Below are 22,500 nucleotides of genomic sequence, written 5' to 3'. Positions count from 1 at the left end.
TAATATTATCTTCCCATCTACGTCTCGGCCTCCCCAAAGGTCTTTTCCCCTCTGGTCTCCCAACTAACACTCTGTATGCATTTCTGGATTCGCCCATATGTGCTACATGCACTGCCCATCACAAAGTCTGGATTTAATGTTTCTAATTATGTCAGGTGAAGAATACAATGCGTGCAGTTCTGCGTTGTATAACTTCCTCCATTCTCCTGTAACTTCATCCCTCTTAGCCCCAAATATTTTCCTAAGTACCTTATTCTCAAACATCCTTAACCTATGTTCCTCTCTCAAAGTGAGAGTCCAAGCTTCACAACCATACAGAACAACCGGTAATATAACTGTTTTATAAATTCTAACTTTAAGATTTTTTGACAGCAGACTAGATGACAAAAGCTTCTCAACCTTATTGTTAGGTTTCGTAACTAGCTGTTTTTTACGGTGATGGGTTGTTAGTCCTTCGTCCAACCCCCAAGCTGGAGGACCACCCACGACTGCTTATTCAATATATTCGCAGCTACCCTCCATATCCATATTATTTATTACAACTAATAAATAAAGTGCTTGGAAAAATTATTTGAATGTATAAATAAAGTGTTTCAAAAAATTATCTGATTGTTTTCTTTTAAAATTAAATGCCAAATATACTTCTGGAATATGTTTAATCTGTGTGAAGAATGGGAAGCTATTGACTGATATGAGTCAAGTGAGGGGATGATAGAGGAAAGAAGAAGGAAAGAGAGGGAGAGGAATCCAGGGTTGGGATAATAGGAGAATAAGTAGAGTGTAATGGAAGAAGTCTAGACGAGTGCAAGTCCAAGTGTAAGTTACGAAAGGGAGTGAGATGAAGAGAAGAAAGAAGAAGTCGAGAATATAAGAGAGAAGAAGAGCAGAGATGATCCAAGTCCAGCGACCATAGGAGACATTGATAGGGTACGAAAAACTAGAGGAAACTTGTAAAAACAGTTCAGCGAACATAAGATAGTTAAAGAAACAGGGATGTGTGAAGTGTAGCAAGTGAACTAGAGGAGATATCTGACATAGTCTGAAGTATTGATGCCATCAAAGATGTGATGATTAGATCAATTAGTGTAACTGAAGTGGATCTGAGAATAAGATAGAGGAATAAGTAGTGAAGTGTTAAGGAGAAAATGAATAGAATAAACAGTGAGAAGAAAAGTAATGACGGTAGTGAGGCTAATACGAGTTAGGAAAAAATAATACTGAGTGTTTCATGTAACTGAGAGAGGAAGAATATGAAAAGTGGAGGAGGTAGAAAGTGAGCAAAAGTAGTGAGAGCGAACGGAAAAAGTTATCCAATAAAGGGGAAAAAAATGATTAATTTCGAGGGAAAAATTGTTCCAGGGCCGGGTATCGAACCCGGGATCTTTGGTTAAATGTACCAATGCTCTACCAACTGAGCTACCTGGAAAATCTACCAGACACAGATCCAACTTTTCCCTCTATATCCACAGACTTCAAAGTGGGCTCACAACCTCGAAATTATTCAAATCAACTTTACAGGGAGTTACACCTGAAAGCTTGATTTGCATAATACACGCCACTGTTCGTTTAAGGGGAGGTTGTAAGCTGATTTGGATCAAAATTAACATTTTTTGGTTTTTAGCTGAACTAGGGCTATCCTCGCTGTGTTAAATTTAGCAACTTCAGGTACACTTATCTCAGAAACTATTCAATCTACATCTATGAAAATTTGGACACTTGTAGTTGTGATCTTCCTTAACCTACCGACTTTTTCTTAATTTATTAGTTCAGCTAAAAACCAAAAAATGTTAATTTTGATCCAAATCAGCTTACAACCTCCCCTCCTCCTCACACAGAGTTAGTGTGCACTCAGTCTTGGTTGCTTGACGGTTGTCAGCCCACTTTGAGGTCTGTGGATATAGACGGAAAAGTTGGATCGGTGTCTGGTAGAGTTCCTAGGTAGCTCAGTTGGTAGAGCACTGGTACATTTAACCAAAGGTCACGGGTTCGATATCCGGCCCCAGAACAATTTTTCCCTCGAAATTATTCAAATCAACTTTACAGGGAGTTATACCTGAAATCTTGATTTGCGTAAAAAATTATGTGCATTGAACAAGTAATAGTATGGAAGTATTATAAACAGTAGAACACTGAAACAATAAATGAAACAAATAATATAATATGGTAATGTAGATGAGAAAGTAGAAAAATTGGTGAATATCAGTCAGAGAAAAAAGGGTTTAAGATAAACAGAAAATTAGGGATAATAGTAATGGAAGATGACAATGATAATAGACACAGATGAATAGAAGGTTTGTAAACAAGAGTAAGGTAGACAGTGTTGCATAGTATTCGGGAATGGGACTGAGGAAGATAAAGAAGGGAAGAGTTGAAAATACTGTACAGCATATCAGAAAGGGTGGAGGGAGAAAATAGACTGAAATAGAGTTTAACTTTAGGTAATGGAAGATATGGGGAGATATAGATGAGAGGAAAAATATTTTAGAATATATGATTGAATTTAATCAAGTGTAGTGGTGAACTGTATACAAAAATGTGAGGGACATCACCACCTCTAAGTTGTATGATGATAATATAACTTGTTATATTGCCTGCACTGAGCATGACTGTCTAGCATCACATCTATATCGCATGAAAATTTATAACTCTGAACACTGCACCATCTGCAAGGACCAAAGCACTAAAATGAATGGAGAACATCTACTTCAATGGCGAAAACTGGATCCTACTCTCCAGAAGACGAAGAACCTCTCAAAACTGTACTGGCATGCCAAAGACTCATGGATTGGTTCCTTATGTCCCGCCAACATAACAACATACTGCCTATACTTGCTTTTATGGAATTCGAGTGAATAATAATAACTCGGTAATCAGCCAAGCACAAAAAAATTAAACAAATAACAAAGACAAAATGTTCCGATATTCCGACAAAATTTCACAAATAAGGTTCCATGTCACACATATCTGCACTCATAGACGTCCACACATACCATGTGAGTCAAGGACAAGCATTTCTGTGTTCCGGAAAAAATTGACAGTTAATGGATCAGCTCAAACTGTTAGTGAACATCCAAATAAACGATTCCTGTTACATTACTCATGCCCACACGTGACTCAAGAAAGCTGTATTTCTTACATAACATATTATTTTAAATTAGAGTGGAGTTATTTGGAGCACAAAGAAAATTTCCTGCATTAAAGAGTGGCACCTTTTGACAGGCAGTAGCAAGTATTAAATCTATAACAGAATGCTACAGTGCTATTTAAAATTAATGAAAAGGAAAGCTGTAATTAATCATGAGATTATTAATACATACAAATATTGTAGGCTTAACTGCGAGCAACTTCGTTCTGGGGAAAATGAGCATTCATTTCATCGCCATCAAAATCAGCGTTGTAAGCTTTGCAGTTTGCATAGTGCAACCGTATAGTTTTCTCTCCTTTCAGGATTCGTGCAGTATGGGCCATGATGCTGGGTCTATGTAGAGTAGGCTGCCTGTTTAGAAGTAACACGTCTCCATTGCACAGATGTCTGTGAACCTACAGAAAAACAATGTAATAGATTATATAGTTCAAACAAATGCTATAGAACACACAAAAGTATTTTAGATTCAAACACCTCATGTCATTATTAAACACATTATTATCAGGAAACGAGAGTAAGATCAATGTTAAAAATAGCCTATATTATACAGAGCATTCGCCTACGGGTGAGGCCAGGAAAGCGGCATGTACTGATACGCCGCTTTGTGCACGCAGTTGTTGAGACACGCTCGACAATCAAGGTCGACAAGTTATCAGTTGTGAGCCAGATGTTGCAGTATTTAACACGTACAGTGCAGTTTCTTGACACAGTTGCTTAAATATTCAGCATTGTGTAAAATTTCTTAACAATGCAAAACGCAAAATTCACGCTTGAACAAAGAGTTTTTATGTATGATGCATATGTGAAAACAGAGTCATGTAGAGAAGTGTGTAGGAAATTTGAAGTAAAATATTCAGGTGCAAAAATTCAGGGAAGAGAAACTGTTAGACGTCTTGTTAACAAATTAAGGACAACAGGGTCGATAAATGCTACAATTCCTAAGCGAAAACATAGAGTACTGACGGAAGGAAAAATTGATGAAATCAGTGCATAATTTACACGCTCTCCTTATAAATCTCTAAGACGTGTTTCACAGGAAGTTAGTGTTTCAAAAACATCAGTCTTTACTGCTGCTAAACTTTTAAAATTAAAACCCTACAGAGTGTAGTATAGAAAGCGGAAGCTTACGGATAGACGATTCCCGCACGCGACACCGCAGGCAGGCCGCTTTCCTGGCCCCACCCGTAGGTAAACGCTCTGTATATTACCAATCTGTTTCAATTTTTGTATTTGGAACATGCACACATAAGTATTTTAGATTCAAACACCTCATGTGATAATTAAACACATTATTATCAGGAAACGAGAGTAAGATCAATGTTAAAAATAGCCTATATTATATATTACCAATCTGTTTCAATTTTTGTATTTGGAACATGCACACATAAGTATTTTCGATTCAAACACCTCATGTGATAATTAAACACATTATTATCAGGAAACGAGAGTAAGATCAATGTTAAAAATAGCCTATATTATATATTACCAATCTGTTTCAATTTTTGTATTTGGAACATACCTACTTAATTTTATTCCCTGAACTCCTTCAAACATTACGAAACACTTCACAGAACGAGAAAAAGAAATATTCTGAAAAAAACAAACTCACATTGTTTGCTTTTATTTTTGTGAAATAAGTCATAAAATCAGTAATTAGAAATTTATAAAGTAAACGAGTCTCATTGTAAGCCAAACATACTTTGGTTCAAACCAGTAATTACAACAATTAAAATTATTATTAGGTAAAAAGGTAAAGGTATCCCCTTTGTATGTCAGTCATGAAGTTACTTGGGGCGTGTCGAGATGCTTTCATGACCTTGGTACTGGAGCGAGGTGGTGTGACCAGAATCATGCTCCAACCGCCTTTCACTTTTGGAAAAAATCTTGTACTCAATTTGATAGAAGGATGAATGAACCTCAGGACTGCTCTGCAAGTTTAGGCAACGAGAAAAATCTCGCCACCACTTGGAATTGGACCTAGAACTCTCCAGTTCATAGTCAGTTGCAAAAGTATTATTAAGATCTATTAAATGAAGGACCAAATGTATACAATTAAGAAATTTTTCATAACCTGACACAGTAAAACTTCATTCATACATTTTTATGGGGTCTTACTTACTTACTTACAAATGACTTTTAAGGAATCCGGAGGTTCATTGCCGCCTTCACATAAGCCCGCCATCGGTCCCTATCCTGTGCAAGATTAATCCAGTCTCTATTATCATATCCCACCTCCCTCAAATCCATTTTAATATTATCCTCCCATCTACGTCTCGGCCTCCCCAAAGGTCTTTTTCCCTCCGGTCTCCCAACTAACACTCTATATGCATTTCTGGATTCGCCCATATGTGCTACATGCCCTGCCCATCTCAAACGTCTGTATTTAATGTTCCTAATTATGTCAGGTGAAGAATACAATTTTTTATGGGGTCTGGAAGAAAAAAAAACCTATGTGAGGAAAACATATAACTAAAATGACATTCAATAACATATGAAATAACATTTAAAGACTTTATGGGAAAAACAAGTTAAGTCAAGTCAATAAAATTTCCATAAAAGAAATTTAGAACTTCGCAATTAAGCCATCTTAGTCTAAAAAAGAATCTTATTCAGATGCTTGTAATGCCCCATTCTGATTATTGCGATTCCTTGCTAACTAATGTAAGTTCACTCTTAGCTGAGAGACTACAACGTGTTCATAATGTGTGCATACGATTCATCTACAATACTCGTAAATTTGACCATATAACACCTTCCCTCCAGTTACTTTCATGGGTGCGTCTGAAGGAACGAAGAACAATACATTCACTGTCTCTTCTGTTTAGAATCATGCATACTTCTACTCTGAATTATCTGTTATCACGCTTTCAATTTCTTACAACTCTTCGAAACCTACATCAAGCACTTCTTTCTATCCCTCATCATAGAACGTCTTTGTACTCATCTTCCTATACTGTAGAAATACCTCGCCTCTGGAATTCGTTACCTAATGACGTCAGGGACTACCGGACTTTATCACAATTCAAAATTAAATTGGAAAATTTTGTCTTAGTTAATGTTTTTTAGGTATCGCTAGAAGTATTGATTTGTGTTTTTTTTCCTTTTCTTTTCTAATCTAGATTAAAATTGCAAGTTTCTTGTGTATGTTAGTTAATTAGTTAGGATGGAATTAATTATGATACTTAATCACTCATTTAAAGTTTGTGTGACTGCAACCTGTGAATATTTTTTTGTGGCTTTACTTTGTTTATAGTGTATTTTTTTACTACACCAGAATAAATAAATAAATAAATAAACAAATAAATACATGAATAAATAAATAAATAAATAAATAAATAAATAAATAAATAAATAAATAAATAAATAAATAAATAAATCTTTGAGTCTATACTACGGTCCTCAAATTTATAACACGATTCTCGAATAATATAAATTTATTTGTAGGAAATCTTAGTTGCTCAGAGCCACAACTCCAATCCAGGCAATTTTACAACACTGACTTACCTCGTTCTTCCAGTGTGATCCCCATTTAATTACATGTGATTATTTTACAAACACATCAATCATTTTGGATTGCTAGCTCCTAATGAACAAACCATATCCTCAAATTTTGATAACTGTTCCATAATTTGTTCAATTACATCATGGTGTTTACAAAATATTTCACTGTTTCCAAAGCAGTAACATAGGTGCACAAGACTGGGGGAAGAAAGCATGGGCAGTTTCGAATTTCTGCATCTTAACAATGAACACACACTGTAATTTTATGGCAAACCTAATTTCGAGCAAAATTCATTTAGAATGTTTAAATGATGTTCATTATCTTCTGGGGTTTAAAATGCGATTAAGTTGTATAAAGATTCGTTCCAACAACAGTCACTAACCATCCGTAACTATTGTAAGCATGCGCAGTACAGAAAAGACATTCCAACACACTCCAAACCAATTCTGAACCGGAAACATATACTTCAGTTGAACGTTCCAACAAACTTCTGACACGGATCTGGAACGATCAGAAGTAGTTGGTGCACTGAGGCATGTACTGTCTTGGACATGTGCATATGCTCACTAACGTCTCCTGGATACTGAAGAAAGACAAGATCGGCTGTTTATATCTTTCGCATCACAACTTAGAGGTTAAGATGGAAAATGAACTGAAAACAAATAATAAAAATTAAAGATTTAATTTAAATTTTCACCAAAAAGAAAGAGAATGAAAATTATTTGGGTAATGAAATAGTTAATTACATTTTCAACATGCAACTTTGATTTAAAATATAATAAATAAAGTACACAAATGAATAATTGGGAAAATAAAAACTATTTTTTCTTTTAGATGAAAGAGTCTCCCAGTGCAATTTGCGGAATTCTTACATTCCATTCTTTTTGTTATCTTTTTATATAAAATTATCGAAATTTTATTTTCTGCAATTTGAATTAGCTGCAACACGATAATAATTAAGCAGGCCATTCTCAGGCAAAAGTTACAGAATCTCTGGTTTTAGTATGTGATGATCTGAAAAAGTGTTTCAACATCATTCATTTCTATTTCAATCCCATAGTAGGTACCTAACCAGCACACGTGCATAAGATGATACAAGGTTCGTACATGAACTGATACATAAACTACTTGTTGGAACGAACTTTAAGTGTAAAAACTGTATAAAAGAAATGTGTAACCAAAATAAATTAACGTGAAAAGTATAGGAATTTTGCTGGGACTTGAGGAATAAAAAACATTTGAGTATGAAAAGTATAAAAGAGTTTTCCTGTACAATTTAGTGTTTATAAATTGGATTTAATGAATTTCGTGCAATCACAAGTGACATTTCTAAAGTGTGAGAAGAGGTAAATTTGCTCCAGAACACTGTACACACCACTTTCAACCTCTGGGAGTTGTGAGTTGAATCACTCGGCGTCAAGAGGCGTTTTGCAACACTTTCTCGCTGGTTAGAGTTGAAAGCAGACAATCTTATCACAGAACCATCTTCATTTTGGACCATCACAGCTCTGAAAAGGAGCATCATGTAAGGCACTCTTACATAATTACACTGAGTTAATTATATTTCAATTTGCTTCACAACAGATTTTCCACAAACTCATTACTTTATTAAGAAAAAGGAAATGAAAGTAAGTGAACTCAAGAATCTCCAAAAAGAAATATTATATCAATGGATACCTAGCCACTGTGGTAAGTTGATAAAACTGCATAACATGCAATGCATTTGTAGCCAAGACCTTTGCAAACAGTACCTTTATCCAGTATCTTTATTTCAATCGACTCTCATTTTATAAATGTATGATAAAGGTAAAGGTATCCCCGTAACATGCCATGAAGGCACTTGGGGGGCATGGAGGTAGAGCCCCATGCTTTCCATGACCTCGGCACTAGAATGAGGTGGTGTGGTCGGCACCACGCTCTGACCGCCTTTTACCCCCGGGAAAGATCAGGTACTCAATTTTATAGGAGGCTGAGTGAACCTCGGGGCCATTCTGAAAGTTTTGCAATGAGAAAAAATCCTGTCACCACGTGGGATCGAACCCCGGACCTTTCAGTTCATAGCCAGCTGCTCTACCAACTGAGCTACCCGGCCGCCATAAATGTATGAAACAATAATAAAATTGGTTCTCTTCTAACAAAGACAAAATCTTGAAGGCCATACAAAAGAAACAAAATTACCTGACATGTTACTTATCTTACCCTGGATGCTTATTGGGCCCATTGAGCACCATGTTCTGCAGCTCTGCAACATTCCATCCTGTTACAGGCACAGGATATGTCAGACATTTAGCAAATTCCTCGGGGAGACCAATTTCATCAATGTTTAAACATGGATCTGGAGTTATAACAGAGCGAGCTGCATAATTTACTCGCTTCCCCATCATATGCATACGAATAATACCTTCTTTTTTCTCAATAATCTGTATAAAAAGAGAAACAACATATCTGTATAACACTTTATTTTGAATTGACGTGTTAGAAAAAAAACACACGCACACCTGCCCACACACAAAAATTGAAGTTTCTCTCTTGATTTCGCCACCTCATAGACAACAGTTTTTTGACTGTCCCATAAATGCTAACTGTCTAAGCCCGACTAACAGACACAAATGAGCACTTCTGACACTTTCATAAAGTCATCATTCACATAGCAAATTCATCCATGAAAACTGTCATCATCGATGGAGATATTAGCAGCAGCAACAGGAGTAGTACCATTTTACTTAACGATACTTCCAATTCCAGTGGCTATTCAGCATTAAAAGTTCAATTGAGAGAGAAATAACCTATAAATTTTGCCTGAACCCTGTATTTGGGAAAGAATTTTCTTGTGTGTTGTACGTAAATCTATGACATAGTCCGTTCCCTCTAAGAGGAATCTGCACTAAGGATTTTATTGCCTTTTAAAATCCATTGCCCTTGGCTCGATTAGAACCAACGAATCCTAGATCCAACTACTACTACGATAACCGCAAAACCACCAATGACGACGAAATTTATGTTTTATTTATCTGGATCAAAGACGTTGTAGTTATATATCTAGACACGCAGGTTTGTGCGACGTCATGTTTTGGGGGCAGAAGCACTTTGTCAAGCATCAACATATGGAGATTCACGTGTTCATTTGTGTTGTTTACTTTCAATAGAGTGTTGATTTGTGTTGTCTACTTTTAATAGTGCATTAAAGTTATAGTTAATTGGAAGTTTAGTCTTTAGCATTGATGGAGTACATTAATAGTCGTTTCTCATAATAAAATTAGTGTATGGGGCATTCCATGTCAAATCAACACAAAAAAGTGGACTTTTCAACCCGACCACCTCAGATTTTCATTAAATTTGGTGGGATGATAAAGAACCTTAAGTTAAGTAATTATGTAAAATTTTAGCCCTCAATAATGCACGATATCCATACAGCAATTCTGTCAATACGAGAAAAAATGTAAAAATGTCGCATACTATGTCAATAAAATGAATTCATAACTTCTCTGCTAATTGACGTAGAATCTTAAACTTGGGCTTATTTTAAAGCTAAGGGATCATACGTTTCAATAAAAATAGGTCTGCATCAAAATAATGGATTCTTTATTGAATGGTCACGTGAAACACATTTTAACATTAAATATCTATAAATGCGGGACATAAATTATTTCGCGAAAAATGTATGTTATAGAGGTAAGAGTATTCTCCCCTTGGTGTAAGTTTCATTTTGGAAACGTTTCAGGAATATCAGTAAAAAAATATATCAATGTATTGGTTTGTAGCACTTAAACCCGTCTTACACCAACACTGCATGCGCGCGAGTTCGTACTTGTCTGATAAGCTGCGTCGTAGATCTGTCAGGCTGTCATGAGTGGCAGTTTATACATTCTTCAATTTATACAAAACGTGCAATCTGTTTCAAGTGCAGTGTCGTTAGTTTTCGTAGTATATGGTAGTTTTGTGCGATGTAATGGAGTCGCGTTTTAAGTTATAGGTCTATGTTTGCTGCAATCCCTTCGAGAAATCAAGGCATTGTAATTAAAGGAAAAATTTCAGAAGTGTTATATCGTGGATGCTTAATGTATTTCCTGATTTAAAACAGGAACAAAAGGTGTGCGCTATGTGTCGCAAAGAAATAAAAATATAATATGATGCTAATACGCAGAATCCTCATAATGACTCTAGTAATGAAGAATACGTCGATTCTACAACAAATGTAAGTTCATTAAATACAAGTCTTTTTGACCAAGGTGTGTTTCTTATTAAACAAGAAAGGCTACAACAAGAGAAATATAAGAGACAGAAATTTGAAAATATTATAAAAGACAAAGTCTTCGATATTAAAGATGCCGAGGAACCAGGACCTTTCTGATTCTGAAATTTTGTCTCAGTTGCAGGAAAATTTTCAAAATTCAGGTAAAAGTGAGAAAATCACCATTTTAACACTACTGCCTAAAAGCTGGAGCGTAAATAATATAAAAAAAGAGTTTCTTTCAGCTTTTGAATACATAATTCGGAAAGCCAAAGTCCTGGCAAAGGGAAAGGGAATTTTGTGTTCAACAAATCCGAAACCTGGAAAACCCTTGCTCGCGGCTGTTGCCGGTAAAGTTAAAGAATTCTGTTCTGACGAGATAAGCAGAATGATGCCTGGTAAGAAATATTTGTTGTGATTAAAGAATCAGAGAGTAAATCACATGAGCAGAAATTAATTATATGCAGTGTTTAAAAATTCTAACCCTGACCAAGAAATTGTATTCTAGCTGGAGTTAGTGGACTATACTGTCTGTGTTTGTGTCCTTATCAGAATGTAAAACTTATGCCGGAAGCAATTTATTAAAGTTTCAGGTCTACGTGGATTTCAAGAAAATTTTTCTTTATACTTTCCAACTTAACATTTTTTGGCTACTATGGTGTGCAATCCTCCTCATATAAATTGCTTGTTCAGGAAATGTACAGGATGTCCTGAACCATTCAAAATAAGAGAGGGTTTAGAGAAATGTTTCGTATAAAACTTCAGTGAATCAGTGACCTACAAGCAGTGGATAACGACTGACCGATCAACGCTTGAGACTATAATGAAACCCACAGACAAATTTTTCGACTGTCTCTTGGAGAAACTTGGTGATTTACTGACTCACTCATTTATATCATCTGGACAAAGTAAGTTTCTACGTGATATGAAATGATTTCTACAGCCATGCCTGCTTATTGTGTTATGCGACTTCGCTGAAAACTATTATTTCGTAATCCAAGATGAAATTCAGTCATATCACAGGACTAATGTGCAGACAACCATTCATACTTTCGTAATATATTATAACGAATCGTCATCCGATACAGTCTCTATTAAAAATCTGGTAATAATTTCACACTGCCCGAAATATGACACTACAGCTGTACATCCGTTTCAAAAATATCTAATGGAGTCATTAAAACAAACATCTGTAATTCACCACAAAAATTATATATTTCTCCGATGGATTCTCTGCTCAGTATAAAAATAGGAAAAAATTTCCTGAACCTCACATTATATGGAGAAGATTTTGGATTTCCAACAGAACTGCATTATTTTTGCATATCGCATGGCAAAAGACCTACGACGTTATAGGTGGGACACTTAAAAGGTTTGCGGCTTGTGCTAGTTTGCAGAGACCATCCGATAAACAAATAACTACACCTAGGGAATTGTACGACTGGACAAGGGATCATCTCCCAAACATTAATACCGTTTATGCGACTAAAAAAGGCTATACTGAAGAGGAAAAAATGCTTGCTCTTCGATTTGCAAAATCCACCGCAGTGCCTGGAACACAAGTTTCATACAGTCCTGCTGTTTAGGATGGGTATTATACTTGCTAAGCAGTTTTAAAATGCAGCTCAAACAACGCAGCATCCTGTCTGGAAAGATGATCAGGCTATTTCATCTCAGCAATGAAAGGTAAGCATTTCTTACAGAACTTCAGGTTTAACAAAATCCATGTGACAATTTATTTCAGGAAATAATTTTAAAAATTCGAATTATGTACTACATGTTAAATTACATAGCGACATTCAAGAATATGATCAAATATAATTAAATACAACGAATGCGTGGGACATAATTATCGCGACTTATACGGTTAGCTTACGCTTGCTGTGACATAATAATTTTTATCTTTGTAACCTATCATGATTCCAAGTTGAAACTTATCAGTTCATTATATCACTAATTGAGGCATACTATACATTTTTTTCCTTAAAATAGAACCCCTGCATTTTTAAATATGAAAATTGTTTCACCATGTTTTTTTATTGTAATTGAATATATGCAGAAAACAATATAAGCAATAAAAACTATCACATATTAAGAATGTATCACCCAATTTTTGTAAATTTATCTGGAGACGTTGTTGAGATATATAATTTTAATTGAAGCGGCGTGCTTACAAAAATATGATTTTTCTTCATGTTTGAAATGCCACTGACAGAAAACGGAAAGCACAGGACATATGACTCTCAGCAGTTTTAGTTAGCGCGGCAGGTAAAACAAACCCTCAAAATTTGAAAGAAATCTGAGTCGGTCGGGTTGAGTGCCTTGTTGATTTGATATGGAATGACCCGTATTTTAAAAATGCGTAATATCTTCGAAGCGTGAATGTGTTCCTACAAGTTAGAGATACATGTTGCTGATGTGTAGATATGTTATTGTTTAATTATAGACCTACATCTAAGTACTGAATTTAATTGGGTGACTAGTACCATTCTTTATGGTGAATTCGTCTACAACGTTTAATTGTAGGTACACGTACAAGAAATGAACTGGAAGCACTTCATCAACACATAAAGATTCATGTGTTCATATGTGTTGTTTACTATTAATAGTGTGTTAATTTGTGTTAGTCTACTTTTAATAGTGTATTAAAGTTAAAGTCAATAGAAAGTTTAGTTTTTAGCATTGATGGAGTACATTAATAGTCGTTTCTAACAATTAGTGTATTTTAAAAGCGTGTAATATCTTCGAAGTATGAATGTGTTCCTACAAGTTAGAGATACGCGTTGCTAATGTGTAGGTTTGTTATTATTTAATAAGTACTATGCCTAAGTAGTAAATTTAATTGAGTGATTGATGCCATTCACCATGGTGAATTCGTGTGCAGTGTTTAATTGTATATACACATACAAGAAAGGATCTGGAATTTCTCTGCAGAAGTAAGTACAATACTATAATTACTGTACAACTTCTTTCTTGCTTGCTTAGTCTAGTTAGAGATGTACCGAAATAATATCTGTAGACGAAGACGAATATCTAACATAAAAAAGTGTTGTTCTCCAATATTAGGTTTTCAAAATACCGCTAATAAACTTGTTTAAACTTATAACTTAATGCTATTAATCACAGGTTCCCATTAAATAAGATAGATTTTCTGGCTAAGTGGCCGACAACAATTAAACAGGATAAATTCGTGCCAACTCGGAACCACAAATTGTGTTCTGCTCATTTTGAAGTCTTGTTTCTGGATATCCTTAGGAAATCAAATTTTGAAAGATGACGTAGTTCCGTCTCTGTTTAACTTCCCAAGCCATCTACAAAAGGTAAACTGTTGAACACTGTTATATTAATAGCTTATGTACATTTCTAATAAATAATTTAATAACTTTGCTTTATAATATGAATAAATGACTTTCGCTTTTTATAAATTCTAATAGACTTAGTATAATATTATTCTAGCAGATTGAAAAAGCATCTCGGAGGGTTCTGAAAAGAAAAATGGAAGCAACAGTTCCACATGAAACAAATAAATTGATCCCGACAGTAATTCTTTTAAACATAAGATGATGTATATTCGGAGCACAATTATAGCATTATCGAGTCTTAGAAAACGTATTAAATCACTTGAAAATATGTTAGAAAAGAAGAATGAACAGTTATGAGCATTGAAAAAGAAAAATATTAACTGCATTGAAAAAGAAAAATATTAACTGCAAGAGAAAATGTGACAGGCAAAGTGAAGTGATATCTACCCTTAAAACCTTTATCAAAGATCTAAAGAAAAAGAATCTAATTAATGACCATACACAAGGGGTTCTACAGAACAATTTTTCTGAAAGTTTGATTTAATTAAGAGATCTGGGGAGAAAAAAAAAAAGGAGAACATTCAGATACTTTAAAAAAAATTTGTATTAACACTTAATTTCTATTCACCAGCTGCAAACGAATATGTTCGACATACTTAAATAGGGCTCTACCCTATGTTAACACACTAAGAAATTGGCGGAACACAATAGATGGAGATCCTGGATTTACATCTGAAGCCTTCTTAGCTTTAGAAGATCGAGTAGCACTTTCATCTCACCCTCTTTATGTAGCACTTAATTTTGAAGAGATGTCTACTCGAAAATGCATTGAATAGAATGGTAGTGCATTTACAGGCTATGTTGATTTAGGCAATGGTGTATGTCTAAGTGAAATGAAAGAGGCAAAAGAGGTTTTTGTAATAATGGTAGTGGGAAGGAACTAATGCATCCTGGAAAATTCCTGTGCGCTATTTTTTAATTAAAGGTCTAACAGCAGCTTTGTAAGTTGCATGCAAAGTATCAAACTAACTGTTGTTTCAGCGACCTGTGATGATATTGTTATGGGAAACAAGTTAGGTTGCAATTTCAATGCAGAAGACCTAGACACATCTTTCAACATAGGTGGCTACGGTATATAACTGGTGTTAGATGCATGTCATATGATTAAATTAATGAGGAATTTGTTTGGCGACATGAAAGTTTTAAAAGTTCTAAATGACAATGTTATTGAGTGGAAGTTTATAGACAAATTAGAACAAATACAAACAAATGAAACCATTACTATTGCAAATAAGCTTTCAAAGTGTCACGTCCATTTCAAAAACCAAAAAATGAAACTGAAATTAGCAGTACAAGTGCCAGGTGCATCTGTATGAAATGCTCTGCTACTCCTATGTTCAGACTTAAAACTAAAGAATTTCAGGGGACAAGCAACTGCAGAATTCTGTTTGTTCTTTGACAAGCTATTTGATGTCCTTAATTCAAAAAATCCTTTGGCAAAGGGATATAAGAGTGTACTGTCTGCAAGGAATGAAAATCCAATATTCAGTTTTATAGACTTGAGGTCTTGTTATTGAATGAGTTGCTGATGTGGGTTTTCTGTATATATCAAACGTTATATAAGGGGGAGTCAATGTCATTTTTAAATCCAAAAAGTTTAGTGTGTCATCTATACCAGCGTCATGTGTGAATTTTATGTTCAGACGTAATTTATTATATTCGTTGGTAATGAATTCGGTAAAGTGCGTGTTATTTTCATATATTATAAGGGTGTCGTCTACATATCGAACGTAGGTAGAAATATTGAATTTATTGGATAGAGAACTAATATGTATTTTTTCAAGATTCTGTAAGAATATATCTGCCAGTAAGCCTGATAGAGGGTCTCCCATGGCTAGGTCTTTTTGTTGTGAGTAAATCTTGTTATTAAATTTGAAATAATTCTGTTGTTGGTAGGTACCTAATGCTCTTCATTTAAATAGATTTGCGTCCCAGTAATTAGGCTACCATTTTGTTGAACAGTGTGTTAAATGGTTCATATCCATTTCTTCTTCTTGAGAACACAACAAACAATTTGAAGCAGACAGGATTCCAATTCAAATGTTGAAATAGTACTACAACTTTCTCATATAACGTTTCTCTGCTATAAGGTATGAGAAAACCTGCTCAAAATTCAGGCAATTCCACATTGGTTCATCCCAGAACTCTGTTTGAAGCACTGTTCTGTTTAATGTGGTGGCAAATTACTTTCCAGTAAAATTCAAGAAATCCCATACATACGGAGAGCGGAATTCACCACCACAAAACCACCTCAACAATCTAAATACAAAAGTAAATACAGTAATTCAACTACCAGACTCTAACCCTTAACCAGCCTACCCACTTAAACTGTTATCTCGAGTATGCGAATTCCGATTTCAAAAATGTTCACGGTTACTGTTGCCTTACCAATTCCAATAAAGGTGCTGAAAGTTTCAGAAGTACAGGCTTACAGAATATATAGTTACGAGCTCCGTAATATCTGCCTGGGTGTTCACGACTGGGGTGTACGGGTTAACACTATGTTGTAACAAGCCACCTGAGATCACACTAAAAATTGGCTAGAATGTAATAAGTATGAAATATCCATTTTGATAGAGAACTCGGCTGCAACCAGCACGTTAAAGTTATCACTGACAAGGCAAAGATAAGACCCACAATGCTTAAAAGATTAGCGAGCATCAAGTGGGGTAGCTCCGGAAGTACACTCAATGTAACCTACAAAACATTTATTAAATCCATCTCACTGTACAACTGTGGGATTTTGTTAACTGCATCTCAGCAGATTATCAACTGGACAGAATAGTGCAAAATGAAGCACTGGGACTCTTAGTATGAGCAATAAAACCCACTGGAAGGTGACACCTTCACATTGTGGGATCAATGGAAATGAACAAGCTAAAAAGGAACAGAAATCTGTCAGTTATCAAATGCTAAACTTTCGTACGTATCTTTCAAATTGATAAGAATTATATAAAATAAGAAATCAGGCAACATCTAAATGTCAACAGTGTGGAAAAACAGTGGGGGGGGGCGCCATAAAGCAACAAGTTTCCACCCAGACTTCCGAAGATCACAAGCAGTGACTTTCTTCAGGTTACATACAGGTCATATCTATCATGCAAAACATTTACAAAGGCTATCCATCTATTCATCTGACTGCATCGATGTAAAGAACCAATCAGTACCATACAATGGATAAAAAATATCCCTTCCAATATCCAGCCATGAAGAAGACAGAAGGAAGCAGCTATCAACAATTGACAACACGCTATTGGGATGCAAGAAGGCAACCCAGCTGCTGAGCTCACATACATTTCATTCCGTACTCTTACAACAAATTTATTTATTTTTCCTTTGATGGAAGTCAAGTCGCACTTAAAAGAATTTTTCTGCCTAAAGCTCTATGGCCCTCAACTGATATTTAATCAATGTACAGCTGTCAAAAGAAAAAGTGGCCGCTCTGCTGGAACAAAGTTCCCTTCGGGTATCTTCGCTACAATTCGGAGACAGGCGATGTTACATGTTGTTGGACCACGTTGCCTGATATCTACAGTTATAATTGAAGTATTCTGTGTGTTATCGATAGCATAATGGTAGCGTTCAGGTCTCTTATTCATGAGGTCCTGCGTTCGACTACAACCACGTGCTTTTTATGTTCTTTTTTGTTCTGTTTTTGAGAGAGACGAACTATACATAATGGCTCCTTTTTCTTTTACGATTATTTTAGTAATTAACATCAGGTTCATTAATATATTATGCCATGACTTTATCATTATGATATTGTGGCTGCAAATGGAAAGAAAAAAGATTTTATTCTCAATAAAAATATCTTTCGTGGCATAAACAAAACAAATTTACTGGCGTCGGCCGTAAAACATTCAAACAATTAAGCGTTCAAAAAAAAAAAAAAGCCACAATTCAATATTTAGTCTATCTTCCTCTTATCTCGATCATTTTGCAGTTGAGTGGGTATGGAATTGACTAGTCTTTGCAAATAGCGACTGTTCTTAGACACGATATTCCAGGCATTCTGAACATACCCACATACATAAGTGTTCTGTCCATGGGCAGGTCTTTCATTGCAAACCCAGCAATCTCCAATCTTTCCTATTTTCTGCCTTCCTCTTGGTCTCCGCATATGATCCACATATCCTAATGTCGTCTATTATTCTTTTCAACCAGAGACCCAACCAGTTACTTTTTATCTTTCTAATCAGTTTCAGCATCATTCTTTCTTCACTCACTTTTTCAAACACAATTTTATTTCTTATTCTATCTGTCCACTTCACACGCACCGTTCTTCTCCACATCCGCATTTCAAATGCTTCAATTCGTTTCTCTTCATTTCGTCGTAATGTCCATGTTCCTTCCCCATACAATGCCACACTCCACACAAAGCACTTCACTAGTCTCTTCCTTAGTTCTTTTTCCAGAGGTCCGCAGAAGATGCTTCTTCTTCTATTTAAAGCTTCCTTTGTTCATGTTTGCAGTTTTTCTTGGGAAGGATAGGCCTAAATGCGGTAACATCCCGTTGCTTTCCGCACACCACTATCTCTTTCGCATCTTATTAAATTCCAGGGGACCCAAGCGTGGAGATGAGGAGAGTGGATTTGACTAATTGGGCCCTCCGGACTTCACCGAAAGTCACGGCAAGGGTTAAATATTAATTCTATCAGGATGTTTGACCCTATCAGAGATCGGGAAATCTCAATTAGCCTTTGCCCCCCGCATCCTGGACTAGCTTCTACAAATCATCAGAAAATCTTAGAGTGTGATTGGGCCAATTTTTCCGAAAATGTTTCCACACTTTTGCCCTCGTAGCTCAGCGGACGAACGTCGGAATTTAGATGTCAACATCTCAGGTTCAATTCCTCGTTACTCCTTTTCATTTTATTGTGGTTCAAGATAGTATAATGTAATAATACAAAAAGAAAAACTAATAGCAGTATTATGCAACTGGATTTTTCCAAACCTAAAATTAAATTTATGTTATTTATATCGCTAAAGAACGATTACAATATAAATAACTTGAATATTATTTATACAGTATCACTAAAGAACGATAACACAATATAAATGATAAATATCGGTTTGTTTAATTAATAAAAGATATTATATAATACGTGTTTAATTATCTAAATAAAGTAACCTATTTTACAAAGAAAGATGTTTGTGTTATAATAATTACTTACATAAAATACAGATTATTTATATTGCGACAGAACAATAACAATATAACTTGAATATTATTTTATAATGCTAATGAAGGAAAACAGAATATAGGGTAAATGATAACTTGAATATTGTTTATATCGCTAAAGAACGATAACAATATAAAAAACGTGAATATTATTCATATCGGAATTTCACAAATTTATTACAGATGTATTTAAGAAATTGTAGAAGAATAGTAATTAGTAACAGTGTCCTATTTATTCTTCTTGGAGCCAAATTTGTAACTTTTAAAAGTGTGGTTACTATGTTGAAGGGTATGTGTTGCAACGGATGCTTGATTTGTTATGTATGTGAGTCAGTTATGGGATGCTTGATGTCGTCGCAATGTCGTAATTATAGTTTGATTGTGTTTGTGTGACTATTGTGTATTAATTTATGATGTATGGTATGGAAAGCTGCATATTTGTGTTATAGAAGTGTTACGTATGTGTGTTGTTAATGTTTTTGTATGTTTCAAATTGATAACTGATATTTGTTTTGCAATCGCAATGCCTAATTTACAGATTGTTTATGTTTTGTTTACATCGCGTAAGCTAATTTAATTTTCTTTTCCATTTCTCTTTATGCTTATCTGTTTTGTGTATAAAACTATAGCCCTAACATACATATGTAAAATAGGGCTAACCCCCACTGGAGATACAATAATAATAATAATTATTATTATTATTCACATCGTTATAAAACGATAACAGAATACAAATGATGACTTGAATTTTATTCATATCCCTAAAGAACGATAACAAAATATAAATAACGTGATATCCATCAAGAACGATAACTGGATATAAATGATAATTTGAATATCATTTACATCGCTAAAGAACGATTAAAAAATAAAATGAAAACTTGAAGAAGGCACGAACCCACAACCTTTGAATCATTAAACAAGCACTCTACCGCTGGTCTGCGAGGAGCAGATATGGAACACTTCCATAGTTCCGGAACTGCTTGTACAAGCACATGCATCGTGTAACATCGCCGCGACCCAAAGTAGACTTTGAAAATATTCGCTGTTCACGAGTGCGGCCACTTTTTTTTTTGACAGCTGTACCTTGGATTATGTGCAAATCCAGTGAGCACTCTATCACCAGAGTCAATTATTTGTTAATGAAAATATTTATACTTAAAAGACTCTATTAGTCAATGGAGAACTACAATAAATGACTAAATTTACAATACTAACATCAACAATAAGCTGTGCTATCTAAAATAAAGCAATCAAACATATGATAAAAGCACCCCACAACAAAAGAAAATGAAATGTGTCATGCAAAAGAGGCTTACAGGAAAAGGATTACAAATATGATTTCAATTAAGATAAAATAACTGAAAAATCTAAATAACAACAACTTACAGCCAGCAACAGCAATGAACTGATGGAATCATAACAGTTCTTGTCAATTAATTAATAATTCTGTGCCTCAAAGGCAAAATGTGATGTAAGGCAAAATGTGATGCAGGTATCATTTCTTGCAGTTCTTCAGGAGCGAGCATTTAAAGTTTGAACAACTGCATGAAATCATTGTAATCATGTTTCATAACAAAGAGTTACAAAGAAAAATAATAGATATATGCATACCATCTTCTGTCACAATAAAGTTATCGTCAGGATGCACAACATATCGTAAAATATCATTTTCGTCAAAAATTAACATATTTGCCTTGGAACCACAGAATTGTGGGTGTGGGCATAATAAAAGCAAACTTGTAATGTTTTACCTGTTTTAAACCAGGAGGAATTTTCAATCTATTTGCTGCCTTATCCATGTCATTATCCATAAGATTGTTCACATCAATTTGCAAGACATCCCAAGCAAAATGCAGCTTCTCTTCCAAGGTGGTGCCACGGAGATCTTCCACTACGCTCTGATCAAGTATTGAGTCAAATCAAACAGAATATCAGTAAAAAAAAAAAAAAAAAAAAAAAATACAATTACATTCGATAAAATGTACTGTATATCTGAAGAAGTGCAATATAAAAATACGAAAAATGGTCCATTTTGAATCTTGCGTATACTACTTTTAACACCTGCATATAAGTAATTGATTAACTAGTGGAACTTACTCATGTAAGATGGTGTGATGATACACTGAAACAGCTGTAAGCCGCACTGACTTCCATAATTAACACGAGTAAGTTCCACTAGTTAATCAATTACGAAAAATGAATTTTAAAGTGTGATATAGAGAAAATCAGATTCAGAAGAACTCTGCCTAACAGAATGCGAAGTGAATATTCAGCTACCAAGTGGCTTCTATGTTGGAATTGTTTGTGATCAGTCAATGCCATGTGGATAAACTCAATGGTACAGGACTCCAAAAAAATTTTATAAAAAAACTTGACACATAACAAACGTAGCGGTGGGGGTGGTGCTGGGAGCAGACAGGGTAGTAAAATAAGAAGGAAACAGCAGGAATAGAAAAAGGAATTGAGTGAAGGAGGAAGGAGGCAGGGAAAAAAAAAGAGAAAAACAGTAGCAAAACAAAAGGGGAAAAAAGAGCTTTTACCTGTCCTTCTCCTGTTAAGTTTTCTGTGTTGCCATCTCGCACTGCCTTCATCACATGTTGGACAATTATGGAATCTTAAAGAATGGCTTTGAGCGTCTTACTTTGTGGATGTTCTATTATCTTATCGTTAATAAAATTCACCTGGACACAAAATTGGATTTAAGCAATATTTTGTTTAAATGTCTCTCTACCATTACTGGAAAAAGGCTTTTTAATACATATTACAGCAGCTAATATAATTTCTTTAAAAAAAACGAACATAAAATAATAACCTGAGATTTTCTGAACACTGTGTTTTGTGCAGCCTTATGTTAATTAGACATTGAATGTTTAGAGGCTAAAAAACAGGTTTCACTTAAAAATGTCAAATAAGGAAAAAAAAAAAAAAAAAAGCATTAAAATTTTACAACCTTCTACAGCACACAATATTAGTGCCAGCGAATTTTAAAGTTATTAATAACTAGTTAATTTTTATTTCCATAGGTTGAATTTTATTGTAGGAGGAACATGCTGAAAGTAACAAGTAAGAACTTTT

At 34.8% G+C, this 22,500-nt stretch overlaps 1 pseudogene; it reads right to left on the bottom strand.

Moving 5' to 3' along the window:
- Window positions 1-22,500, bottom strand: part of LOC138715567 (DNA-directed RNA polymerase I subunit RPA1-like) — a 149,421-nt pseudogene that overhangs the window by 84,531 nt on the left and 42,390 nt on the right.

The sequence above is a fragment of the Periplaneta americana genome, chromosome 15, assembly GCF_040183065.1.
Source record: "Periplaneta americana isolate PAMFEO1 chromosome 15, P.americana_PAMFEO1_priV1, whole genome shotgun sequence".
Classification (NCBI taxonomy): Eukaryota; Metazoa; Arthropoda; class Insecta; order Blattodea; family Blattidae; genus Periplaneta; species Periplaneta americana.
This window is presented reverse-complemented; position numbering and strand designations above follow the sequence as displayed.